Below are 13,284 nucleotides of genomic sequence, written 5' to 3' on the forward strand. Positions count from 1 at the left end.
GGGTCGCGGGGAGGTCGCCGGAGTTAATGGCTGGCTCGGGTGAGTCCGGCGCAGTACGGAGGAGGTAACGGGGAAGGCAGCCAAGCACTAGGGCGGGCTTTATAGCCGCGGCGCGGGCGTGGTCACGGGCGGCCGCGGGTGCGCGGGGGTTCGCGCACGGGCGTGCTCTGAGCGCGCCCCCGGATGCCAGCTCGCGTCGAACACGTGGAGGCTTGCTTCTGCCATGGTTCAACGGCCGATTAGAGCGCCATAGCGTGCGTATCTTGGCAAGGTCGCTGTGTACGGTCGCTTCTCTGCTCCAAATCCTATCTTTTCGCTGTGAGTTCCAAGTCGAGATATGGTCGGGGTAGAGAGATAGAGAGGGGAGAAGTTTGCTGTGTCAGCCAAGCCCGAACCGAGACAAAAGGAGTGTCAAGTCATGTCTAGCGCCCTAGGATAGGTGTCATCTCTTTCCAGGGTGTTCTAGGGTTAATTTGGCACCATTTTGTCAATTGGGTCGCAGGGTTTTGAAAAGGGGATTAAGGTGAACATGTGGAGTCTTTGTGCAAGGGTTAGTTTTTGTACTTAGGCAAAAACTGAATTTTCCCTTGTGCTCAATCTTAGGTGAATTGTTTAGGGTTTTTCTGAAAACTTTTTGGGGGTACTTCCTTACTATTAATTGTAGGTTGTTAAGTGTACTACAACTTTTATATTTGGCCCAAACCATGATCACAAGGTTTACATAATCTTTTGAATCATGGCTTCAATTAGGGTTCCCATTGCCTATGGGGGTTTTGCTCTAGGGTTTTGGGAGATCCCCACTTAGATGTGCATGATAAGCTAGGGCATGACATCCAAAGTGGATTACACTTGCTTAGGACCTAGAATTCCAAGTGTGGTATACTTTGCCCAAATCAATCTTCATGTGATAATGGGTAAAAGGGGTAACCCTGGGGTGGACACCCTGAGTAACACCTGGGGTGTTACAGGCTTCGTCTGGAACCCTTGAAAGCTGGTTAACAACAAGTCCTTTAGCTTTTGCCACGAAGTGATGGTTCCTGGTTGGAGGGAGGAGTACCAGGTTTGAGCAACACTCCTGACAGCCATAACAAAAGATTTGGCCATGACCGCAACATTGCCACCATACGAAGATACTGTTGCTTCGTAGCTCATCAAAAACTGCTTCGGGTCTGAGTGGCCATCAAATATGGGCAGCTGAGGCGGCTTGTAGGACGGAGGCCAAGGTGTAGCCTGCAGCTCAGCGGACAGAGGAGAAGCATCATCGAAAACAAAATTCCCATGATGGAAATTGTCATACCAGTCATCTTCGTTGAGGAAACCCTCCTGATGAAGGTCTTGGTGCTGAGGCCTTCGGTGTTGCTCATCCTGAGTAAGATGACGAACTTCCTCAGAGGCTTCGTCTATCTGCCTTTGTAGTTCAGCTAGCCTGGCCATCTTTTCCTTCTTCCTCTGCACCTGTTGGTGAAGCATCTCCATGTCTCTGATTTCTTGGTCTATCTCATCCTCTAGTGGTGTCGGGCTAACAGCCTTCCTTTTCTGGCTTCGGGCCTCCCGAAGAGAGAGAGTCTCCTGATTGTGGTCCAGCGGTTGAAGAGCTGCAGTGCCAGTTGCTGAAGCTTTCTTCGGCGCCATAGCGAAGGTTTATGATCGCCGAAGGTGTTCAGAAAACTCAGAGTGTGGAAGTGAGTTCACCGGAGGTGGGCGCCAATGTTGGGGACTTGTTCTCAAATGCTATGAGTTAAGAACAAGGCAACATAGAAAATGTTAATCGGTTAAGTCCTTCGTCCTTCGAAGCATTATTCCCCTTAGGATATAATGGTTTTTCGGACGAAGGTTATGAAGGGTGTACCTTCATAAATACACTATAAAGTGACGAAGGATGAATTATAAGGAATATAAAGGATAACATAGATAATTATATATTATTATTATGTATAAACAGAAATAACATTGAATTACAAATGTACCTTCAACTTGAAGGAGATGAAAGTACAAGCGTGACGCAAAAGCGAATGCCAAATCAGCGTGAACAGTACGGGGGTACTGTTCACCTATTTATAGGCGCGGGACACAGCCCATACAAAATTACATTCATGCCGTTTACATTTGATAATAATTCTATAGTAATCCATCGAGGTCTGAATAGCCTTTTCATCTTTAAGTCGGTTTCATTTTCTGCTACCACGCCGAAGCTTTCTTGCTCACATCTTCGGCGCTATATCGACCTTCGTATTATTCTGGTCTTCTCCTGCCGCGATACCGACTTGAGTCCGAAGGTACCTGCTCACACATTATACTCCAGAAATACTGTTAAATCCTGTTTTTGAGGACCTTCGTAAGCCGAAGGCCCCCAACAGATCACCACCACCATAGTGCTGAGGTGGTGGCTGACGCTGAGCCAACTATCGCAAAATCTCATTCTGCTGAGCCATCAGTTCTTGCATGGTAGGAGGCGGCGGCTGTGGTGGAGGAATGCGCTCATTCTGTCCACGGCGCGCTCTTCCTGCCATCTGAAAATTTAACATGCTCTTAATATCATACTTTTAACATTCAAGTTCGCACATGGTAAAAGATTTGAAAGGACAAGGGTTTGTAAAATGCCAAACATTTCCTTGCATTTTTCATAAAAGATACCACATGACAATAAAATTTCTTCATAATTTAATTAGAGATCATCCATCCTTCATCAATCCAAAAGAGTTTGCTAATGGTTACAGCAGGGTTCAAAATACTCGACTCTCCCTAGCTTAGTACCCCAAAGGTGCAAAAGCTAAGCTAGTTTCGAGGAGTTCTACCGCCACACACTTCTAACCCTATCTCTGAAACCTAATGAGCAAACGAGGCAACGCTAGACTCAGGGGAAGGTGGTCTCCCTGAGCCAGCAGTGTCCAAGCTGGATGCAGGCTCCGGCTCCTCTCCTACCTCGATGTCAACATCCTCGTTGGCCCCGTCCGCCTCCATGTCCTGAATCTCCTGATGGTACATATCCAAGTGCTGGTTAGCTTCCTCAAGTTGCTGCTGAGTGTTCAGAAGCTGATCCTCGAGAACCTTGATGGTGTTCTCCCTAGCTCCTACTTGCTCCTCAAGCTCTTGGATTTGGGTGGTCATCTGCTCTACCTGCAGGTCCTTTTCCACCAGCTCAGTGGACAGATCTACCACAAGGTCCTCCCTGTTGTCCAGGGTGATCTTTGTAGACTCCACCAATCCCATCAGTTGTGACATTGCCTCTCCTCGCACTGCTTGCAGACGATACAGGGCATTCATGCATCGCACTGTCAGGTGAGCAGTCAGCCCTAGGTAAAGAGCCCACACATCCTTGGCATGCTCCACTCAATCCTTCCACATTGGGTCGTCCTCCTTTTCAGCGGGGAACAAGCCAATGGGATGAGTGGACAACTCCAAGGGGTGAAAGCCACAAAAGGTCGTCAGCCCATGGCGAGCAATGGACTCGATAGTATCTTCAGCCCTGAATCCGAAAGACTCGGAGTCCAACGAACGCCAGCCCGGCTGTAAGGGATGAGGCTCCAAGGTCATCCTCACCCTACAACGGGGTACCCGATGCTCCTCGAACAACTGCACCGCATACTGGGGAGGCGTCGTATAACCGGCTCCTTGCAGCACCTCCCATAAAATGCGGGGAAAACCCTCTCGCGCAAGTCCGTCCGTGTGGGAATGTGCGTTCCCTCCTGCCGAGGACTCGTGAGAAGTCATCTGTGTAAGGGTAAGCGTAAGCGAAAAAAAGAAAAAGAATTAAGAAAATAAAAGTGGATTGGGGCCTGGCTTTCTCAGGGTTATGTGGAGATCTGGGAGATACACTTAATCTTTTATTACCGTGTCACATAGCTTTTAAACTTTTTGACCACTTACTAAGTAGTTTGATTAAGATGATGCATGCATGCTCGTCCTAAGCGACCTTGCATCAACTTATAGGGGTAGAGAAATCTCCATCCCTTATTACAGTAGCCTGTAGGGCACATTCAAATAGCCACCTAGCTACCCATCTAGTCTCCTAATGCTTCACGTTCTATGCCCATCCTTATCGTCTTACCGATCTATCCAACATTTGTTTCTAGCAAGTTTTACTTTTTGAAAAGCATGGTAATTACAGTTTATTGATTCCTCTATGGTGGTACAAGCTCCGATACAAGTTGTGGCAGAACCGCCCGAGTTATTCCAACTTAAGTGCCTAAGTCCCACCTTAAAGGCTAGACCACACTTAAATAGGAATAAAATGTCAGTCCCTCGGATGTAGTCCGACGAGGCCACTAACAGGATCAAGTACCACGTACTCACTCGAAGGTGAGGCACAGAGCAAATACAATAAAACATAAACCATACATTAAGGAGTACTTAATTTATTACAACATCATCAGAGTTTTTCAAAAGTAGTGATCATTGTTTGGAATGCAGCGGAATATAACTAACGGTAAATAAACGGAGGGATGGGGAAGCCTGGCCATCACTCCTCATGCTCCTCCTCTACCGAGGTAGGGTCCCACTCGACTGTCCACCACTGTGGCAAGATGGACGACCAAGTCACGCCAGCAACCATGTCCTCCAGAGAACCTGTAAAAATTATGCCACAAGCAAGGCTGAGTATACTAATACTTAGCTAGACTTACCCGGTGTGAGGAGTCTACTCCTCTACCTCTAGACATGCAGTTGTTTGGCTGAGGGGTTTGGTTTGCCAAAAGCACTAGCTGAGTCTAAAATCAAGTTTAGCTTTTCAAATGTTAGTGTGACTCTCTTAAGACTAAACATATCCCTATCTAATCATACATGTTAGCAATCATTTTAGCAATCAACATCTTTTGCCAAATCAACATCTTTCCACTTGTTACTCAATGTAGCAGCATGGATCAAGCAGTCTCATTAGCTGTGAGAAGCAGACGATTTGAATTGAGTTTTTATCCTTGCAAGGTAAACCTAAAAACACGACGCGGCGAGGCACTCCGTCCCCACGCACATCAACCATCCCCATCGATTTTATGGCAACAGAAAGGGGCTCACCGCCTTGGTGTATAATGCCTCACTGACCCCGACTGCCGTCGTGCAGTGACCGCACTTGTACCCACCATAACCGGAATGGGAGACCACGTCTCAGGTTGCATGAGGAGGGCAATCTACGGGTAGGTTCACTCAGGTACTAGGCTTACCGATTTACCATATTTCTCGGCATGTGTTTAGTACGTTCAGACGCTTGACACACGGTCCACACCTTAATACTTATTCCAATATCCGTCTCATAGACAACGCATCCCCTTGGAGTGTTGTCCACAGACCATCATCATTCCGATATAAAAATGGATGCAACCAATTCCTGACCTCGCACGAGTGCTAGAAAAATCACTCGACTTCTACCGAGATCCCTAATTAGTAAAGCAGCTACTCGACCTAGCATACTAGTATCCATCTCAAAGGAATCCTGAGTTCATGCAACTAGGGTTTCAAACAACTCCTACACTTAACTGCACAGTACAAGCCTACAATCATTAAGTGCAGTAAAATAGCATATATATATATTAAGGGTTATGCATAAAACCGGGGCTTGCCTTCCAAAGCTGGGGCAGGCAGATCCTCGATGGCAGGCACTGGTGCTGGCTCCTGGGCTACCTCCTGAGCAGCTCCTTGCTCTGGAACGAGGATGTACTCCCCGTCAGCGAGATTACAGTCTATCGAATGCAATGAATAAGATGTATGCATATTAATAATATGGCATTTTGGAAACACTAAGCATAGGGGAACATTATTAAAATAAGGGGTATACTAGGGTTTCCGTTGTTAGTCTTAAGGGTTTCATACCTTCATCTTTAGGGTTTTGAGTGAACTTAAAACCTCTAATTACATCCTGTAGGTTCTATGGGACTCTTAGAACGATTTAGTTATACCTTATTAAGTTCTCCCAAAATTTCCCCTTTTCCTCCTATTGTGCTTCTTATTAAGTATTTTTGAACTATCATGGCAAGTTAACATTTTCCAAAAATGTTATAAAAATTACAGTGGGTAAACATTGACCTCTGGGTTTCATCATACAAGTTTTAGGTTGAAAATAATTCATATTTTCCTTGGGAAAAAATGACAAAAGTAAGGGTAAAAAGGCACTTTACACTATAGCTCTAATTTCTGTGGGGTTTCTGGGTCAACATTTATTTTTGCCAAGATTCCTAGGTGATAATATGTCTCTGTGTTAAAAATCACAGAAAAAGACCTACTGGATATTTAGTTGTGATTTTCTTAAGTTTAATGCCAAAAAGGTACTTATAACTAACTTGTTATTTGAAAAATATCAAACAACAGAACTTACATTTTTCCTAGATTCATAATAACATATTATAAGTTATCCCAAGGTTTGGGGTGGGTTCTTCTCAGGATTATTTTTCTAGAAGTTTTCTAAGTCCACCTTGTTTTCATGAAATAAAAGGTAGTTCATTTCTTTTGTACTAACAGATGGTCTAACAAAATTTTCCAGTGAACTATGTTAAATAAGTGAGCTAGCAAAAATGTGGTTGCCCCTGGTTCTTATTTTGAACTCCCTTTTCTATTTTCCTTAACTTTGAGTCAAAATGAGTTTAAATGGTAAACCATTCCCTAATCTGGTGTACTGAGGGGTTTATTATTTTAAACAGGCTAGGTAGTGGTTAAGCACCTCTCCAATTTTTCTTAACCCCAGTCTAAGAGTGTAGCTATTTTTCCCTTCTTTATTTAGCTTTTGGTTAGTTTACTATTTAAATCAAAACTTTAAAATTTCTTGCAATACTTAGGGTGTTTTGTATTTTTCCTAAGTAGTTCATATTATTTAGAACCTAGCAAAATTGGTTTGACCAAATTTGGTTAAATAAAACTGAAGTTATGAATTTTACAAGCTCTATTTACATTTAAATAATAAAGTTTCAAAGGTTTTAAGAAAAACCAGTTTACACCGAGACCCCTGGGCTTTTTCTAAACCAAGTATTCAACTTATGCCCCTACAGAACTATTCATATGAGTCTCTGACTATACAAAACCCCCCAGCTTCTTCTTCTTTCTCCCCGAGATCCCTCCCCCCTTTGAAACAGTAATCGCGGAAGTAAACAGGGCGGCGCGGCTTACCGGCGGCGAGGGAGGTCCGGCGAAGGGCGGGGTTAGCTTCGAGAGGTCCTGGCGGTCATGTCGAGGTACGACTCGTCGATGGTGATGGCCGGAATCGGTCGGAATACGTGCGCAGGCGGGCGGGCTCATCGGCGGCGTGTGCTCTAGGCTGCTCACGGGGGTAGAGTTTAATCCAAGGGCGCAGAGAGCTTCACGGGGTGCTAAGGAAACTACCCGTGCAAGGAATCGAAGGAAGACTCACCGTGGAGCTCGGTCTACGTGCGCCGGGGGTCGGGTGAAGTCCGGCGACGTCGATCCGGTGTCTCCTGCGAGGTATAGTTCGATTCCTGGCTCTGGAAGCTTCACCGAGGCACACAGAGGCTATCCCAAGGGTTGGACGGGGCGAAGAATGACTAGGATGGCCGGTCTATGGTGGTCGGGTCTCGGGCGGCCGCTGGCACGCCGTGCGCAGAGCGATCGACGGTGATCTTGCGCTCCGGCGAGGTTGAGAGCGAGCGGGGGCGTACGGTCGAGGCCTCGGTCGGCTTTATAGGCGAGGGTGCGGCGCGGCGCGGGCGGGGCCAAGCGCCGAGGCTGCTCTAGCGTTGCCAGGGCACGTCAAACACGTGGCTGTGTTATTCTACCCAAGTTCTTGCGCCTGCTGAGCACCCATATGTGTGAATCTTGCCATATTGCTTGTGTAAGATTTCTTCCCTGCACCTAGAGCTGCCTAGTTCATGTGAGTTCCAAGGGGAGATCGGGTCTGGCTTAGAAGATATGGTGGCGCCAAGTCTTGTCTGTCTGCATTGTTCATCTCGCGACAAAACAGATGCCAAACCATGTCAAACCACCCTGGTTTGGTTTCAAACTTCTCAGGGGTGTGCCTTGGGTAGTTTGGCTACTTTTTGTTATTTAGACCATGTGGTTTTGGCGCCATCAAATAGATGAACACTTCTGATCTCTAACTTAGGGTTGATTTTTGACTTAGAGAAAATGTGAGTTACTCTATATTGTCCTCCACTTGGGGGCTGATTTGGGATCTTTGTGGGGTCTTTTTGTAAAATTTCTCTTACTGTATTTTGTAAATATATTAATGTACTTAAACTTTGGTAAAGGGTTTAAGTCATGAAATGTTCATATGCTTATCTTTTCCATTAATCCAGTGTTTGGGGGTCTAATGGCTCAAGAGGGGGTCTAGGGTTTGAGCCATTTTTTCCAAGGTGAAGATTTATGAAAATCTTGGGTATTTCTTTTGTCATGATCATTCCTTCATCAATCCATGGTTTCTAAGGTTTTGGTGCCCCTTCTCCCCCACTTAAACACATGTGATAATAGGCCATAAGTGCATGTATTGAGCCAGGGCCTCAGGTAACACCTGGGGTGTTACATTTTCTATGGATTTTCTAAGCTTGGCAGAAAAGAAAAAGGCGAAAACTGTGAACAGTTCTGGGCTGAAACTGGCCCAATACAGCCCATGCCTAGGCGAAATGCGCCGCGCGCCGCCCGCGTTGGCAGTTTTACACAAACGACCTCAGCTTTTTGAATAAGCAGTAAATAACCTAGAGCACTATTTGTTTGTATCACTGACGTTTGCACCAAGACCTCAAAGTTCTATTCCTTCGCAACACCAGGTCCGCGATGGTGGTCGGCGACGAGAACGTCTCCGGTGAGCCTACACTGGCCGGAATATGCCAAGATCGGACCCCTAACTTAGCTGGCACCGAATTCTACCCTCGGCGACACTAACCCCTCAATCAATTGCACTAATCCGGGCCGGAGCACGCCTGTCCACGACGACGGCAAAACCCGAGAAGAAGCTACGGTGTTCCGGGCAATTCGGTACGGTCTAGTTCAATCAATCAAGCCTACAAGCAACAGGAGATCCTAGAGATGCTAGGACACTTAATAGAGGTTTATGAATCAACCTAAAGCAGGCTGGCCACGGTGAGATCCTTTCTACGGCGGCGGAGAACCGATTTGGGGGAAGTCGCAAATTGACGAGCTCTGGTGAGCAATTGGAGGCACGACTTGGTGGATTGGGTGCGTGAATACCTTACGGACCCGACGGCACCCTCAATTTATAGGCTCCGGGGGCGGTGGCGCGTGAATTGGAGATGTGAAAGGGAAATGTGCCCTTGGGCAATTTCTATAAGTATTTTGGTGATTAGATGTCCAACACATTATTTGAGTACTTATGTGCTAAATATGTGAAAGGTGCAAATCAAAGTAAAAGGTACATTTCCAAACTTAGTACATTGTTTTTGTGAACTAACATTGTTGGTCTAAGTGCTAGAAACAGTGCCGAAAAGAGAGGAATAGGATTGCAAAAGACTTGGCTGTGAGCAGCCAAACTTCAGCTCAGTCTGGCACACCGGACTGTCCGGTGGTGCACTGGACAGTGTCCGGTGCGCTAGGCTGGTCCGCGGTGAACTCGCCGCTCTCGGGATTCAACAGCGGCATACGGCTATAATTCACCGGACAGTCCGGTGGTGCACCGGACAGTCCGGTGAGCCAACGGTCGCCAGCGCAACGGTCGACCGTGCAATCCGCGGGTGACACGTGGCCCGCAGCAACGGTCGGTTGGGCACACCGGACTGTCCGGTGTGCACCGGACTGTGTCCGGTGCGCCAACCGACCCCGAGGACCAACGGTCAGATGCACCTGATTTGGAAGCCAATCGCGCACCGGACAGCTACAGTGACTATCCGGTGGTGCACCACCCGACAGAAGGCAAGTTTGGCCTTCCAAGTTGGCCTCCAACGGCTCCGAGCTGCCCTAGGGCTATAAAAGGGACCCCTAGGCGCATGGAGGAGTCACCTGAGCATTCACTAAGCATTCTAAGACTCCCACACTCCGCCTCCGCGCATTTGATCGATTGTGTTAGTGATTTGAGCTCCGTTTGAGTTGTGAACTCTCTATGCTACGTTTCGAGCTCAAGTCTTGGCTTGTGTGCGTGTGTGTGCTACGGATTTGTGTGTTGTGTGTGTTGCTCTTCTAGCCTTACTCTTGTGCCTTCTTTGTGATCTTTATTGTAAGGGAGAGAGGCTCCAACTTGTGGAGATTCCTCGCAAATGGGAGAAAGACTATAAGGAAGAAAGCCATGGTATTCAAGTTGATCATTGGATCACTTGAAAGGGGTTGAGTGCAACCCTCGTCCATTGGGACGCCACAACATGGAAGTAGGCAAGTATTACTTGGCCGAACCACAGAATAAAAATCGCGTGTCTCTTGTGATTGTTTTCTCTGTGATTGTTTTGTCCACAAGAACTCGCGTCAAAACTACTTAGTCGCACTAACACTTCTATAACTAAGTTTTGTGGCTATTTAGTGTTTAATTTTACAGGATCACCTATTCACCCCCCCTCTAGGTGCTCTCAATTGGTATCAGAGCCGTACTCTTCATCTAAGGGACTAATCGCCCGAAGAGATGGATCCTAAGGGAAAGGGGATGGTGGTCAACGACAAGGAGAAGGAGTCCATCTTCAACGAGCCAAGAGATGACAAGCCCACTGACTCAGGCTCGAGTCACAAGAAGAAGGACGGGAAGAAGTAGAGGCGCATCAAGAAGATCATCTACTACGACAGAAATGCATCTTCTTCTTCACCAAGAGACGACGATGATGACGATTCTTCGTCAAAGAAAAAGACGGTTAATCAAAACTATTCTTTTGATTATTCCCGCATGCCGTACAATTCAATTGCGCATCTACTTTCAATTCCCCTTGGAAAACCTCCACACTTTGATGGAGAGGACTATTCGTTTTGGAGTCATAAAATGCATAGTCATTTATTCTCTCTCCATCCTAGCATATGGGAAATTATAGAAAATGGGATGCACTTTGACAGCACTGATAATCCTGTGATTATTAATGAGCAAATCCACAAAAATGCCCAAGCTACTACTGTGTTGTTAGCATCTCTTTGCAGGGACGAGTATAACAAAGTGAGTGGCTTGAACAATGGCAAACAAATCGGGATACCCTCAAGATATCACATGAGGGAAATGATGCCACTATGATCACAAAGATGGAATTAGTGGAAGGCGAGTTGGGGAGGTTCGCGATGATCAGGGGAGATGAGCCAACTCAGACCTACAACAGGCTCAAGACCCTGGTCAACAAGATCCGAAGCTACGAAAGCACAAGATGGATGGATCATGATGTCGTCCGACTCATGCTAAGGTCATTTACTGTAATTGACCTCATCTTGTAAATCTTATTCGTGAAAATCCCAGGTACACCAAGATGACGCCCGAGGAGATCCTTGGAAAATTTGTGAGCGGGCGCATGATGGTGAAGGAGGCACGATACGTGGATGACGCTTTGAACGGTGTTGGGGACTTGTTCTCAAATGCTATGAATTAAGAACAAAGCAACACAAAATCTTAAAGGTTAAAGCCCTTCGTCCTTCGAAGCATTATTTCCCTTAGGATATAATGATCTTCAAACGAAGGTCATGAAGGACATACCTTCGTCATCGCGGTATATGTTAATAAAAGAAGAAGCATATGAAATATAAGAGACAACATAAACAATCATATAACATTATTAATTCATTCTCATTATATTATCATGGAAAGACAGAAACAATATTGAATTACAAATGTACCTTCGGCTTGATAGAAGGTAAAAGTACAAGCGTGACGCACAAGCGAATACAAGTCAGCGTGAACAGTACGGAGTACTGTTCATCTATTTATAGGCACAGGGCACAGCCTCTGTGAAATTACATTCATGCCCTTCATATTTACTATTTACTTATAGACAACCCAATGGGGACTAGATAGCCTTTTCCCTTTTAAGTCGGTTCCTTTTTCTGCCATTGAGCCGAAGCTCCCTTGCGTGTAGCTTCGGAGCAACAGCAACCTTCATCACGATCATGCTTTTCACATCGTGTATACTTTTAACCCGAGTCCGAAGGTACCTGTTCATGTGTCACACTTGGAAGACATTGTTAAATCACGTTTTTGAGGACCTTCAGAAGACGAAGGCCCCCAACAGTAGCCCCTCGCAGTATTAATTTGTTAAGATAACAAATTCAGACTGCGACATGGACGAAGGCCTTAAGCCGAAGGTCCAAAAAAACACCTTCCCTTTGCTAGAATAGCAACAGTCAATGATAGACGGGGCCTTCCAATTTGGAGCGCACTGGGCGTATAAATAGGAACACACACCGACTGCACTTGATACACTGCTTGTGCCATTTGCCTTATTTTCTCAATTTTATAGCTCTTGCTCACTAGCGCTTGATAGTTTTTCAAGCTCTCTGAGCTTCGGTTTAAAAATGTGTTTTCACCATTTCTGAAGAAAAGATGTCTCAAGATAAGAAGATTGCTGCTGAGACGAAGCTGACTGAAGAGGAGAAACTTTTTGAGGAGAAGAAGGCTGTGAATCCTTATATTGCTGGATTTGTTGAGTCGATGGAAAAAATAAATACGAAGAAGATTACTAAGGAGATACTGGAAGGCTTGTCTGAAGATACTGGTGATAGTGATAGCTATGATGTGGAAAGTGGGGGCGAAGATTCTGAGGATCGGCCCTGGAGGCCAAGTCATTCAATTTTCGGAAAATCGACCATCAAACAAAGTCATCTTGAGAACATGAGAGGAAGGTACTTTCAGGATATGTCTATTGTGAGGGCTGGCGGAGACAACAACGTCCCTGCCCCTGAAGAGAACGAAGTTGTGATTTACCGAAGCTTCTTCAAGGCTGGACTTTGGTTCCCGTTGAGTAAGTTTGTAGTTGAAGTCCTGAAGATCTACCAAATCTTCCTTCATCAGATCACCCCCGAAGCCATAATAAGGATGGGTATTTTTGCATGGGCAGTAAGAAGTCAAGGGCTAGAGCCAAGCACGAAGTGCTTCTGCTGTATGCATGAACTTCTATATGAGACAAAGTCCATGGGTAAAGAACAGTACCATAACAACTTCGGTTGTTATGGATTTATGGCCTGTCCCAACGCAAGCCACCCAGTGCCGACATTTCGGAAAACATGGTCCGGGGCCTGGATGGAAGAGTGGTTTTATGTGAAGAATGATTTGAAAGCAAGGGAAGACATTAAGGAAGTCATCATGCGCCCCATTTGGTCCCGCTTCGGCCTCCGAAGGCCGAAGGTCGAAATTGATGATACCGCCGAAGCATGTGAGAAAGCCTTCAGTACTGTCTGCTCCTTCATTGGTACAAGGGATTTAATTCAAGAACATATAGCATTCAGAGT

This window comes from Zea mays, chromosome 1, assembly GCF_902167145.1.
Source record: "Zea mays cultivar B73 chromosome 1, Zm-B73-REFERENCE-NAM-5.0, whole genome shotgun sequence".
NCBI classification, from domain to species: domain Eukaryota; kingdom Viridiplantae; phylum Streptophyta; class Magnoliopsida; order Poales; family Poaceae; genus Zea; species Zea mays.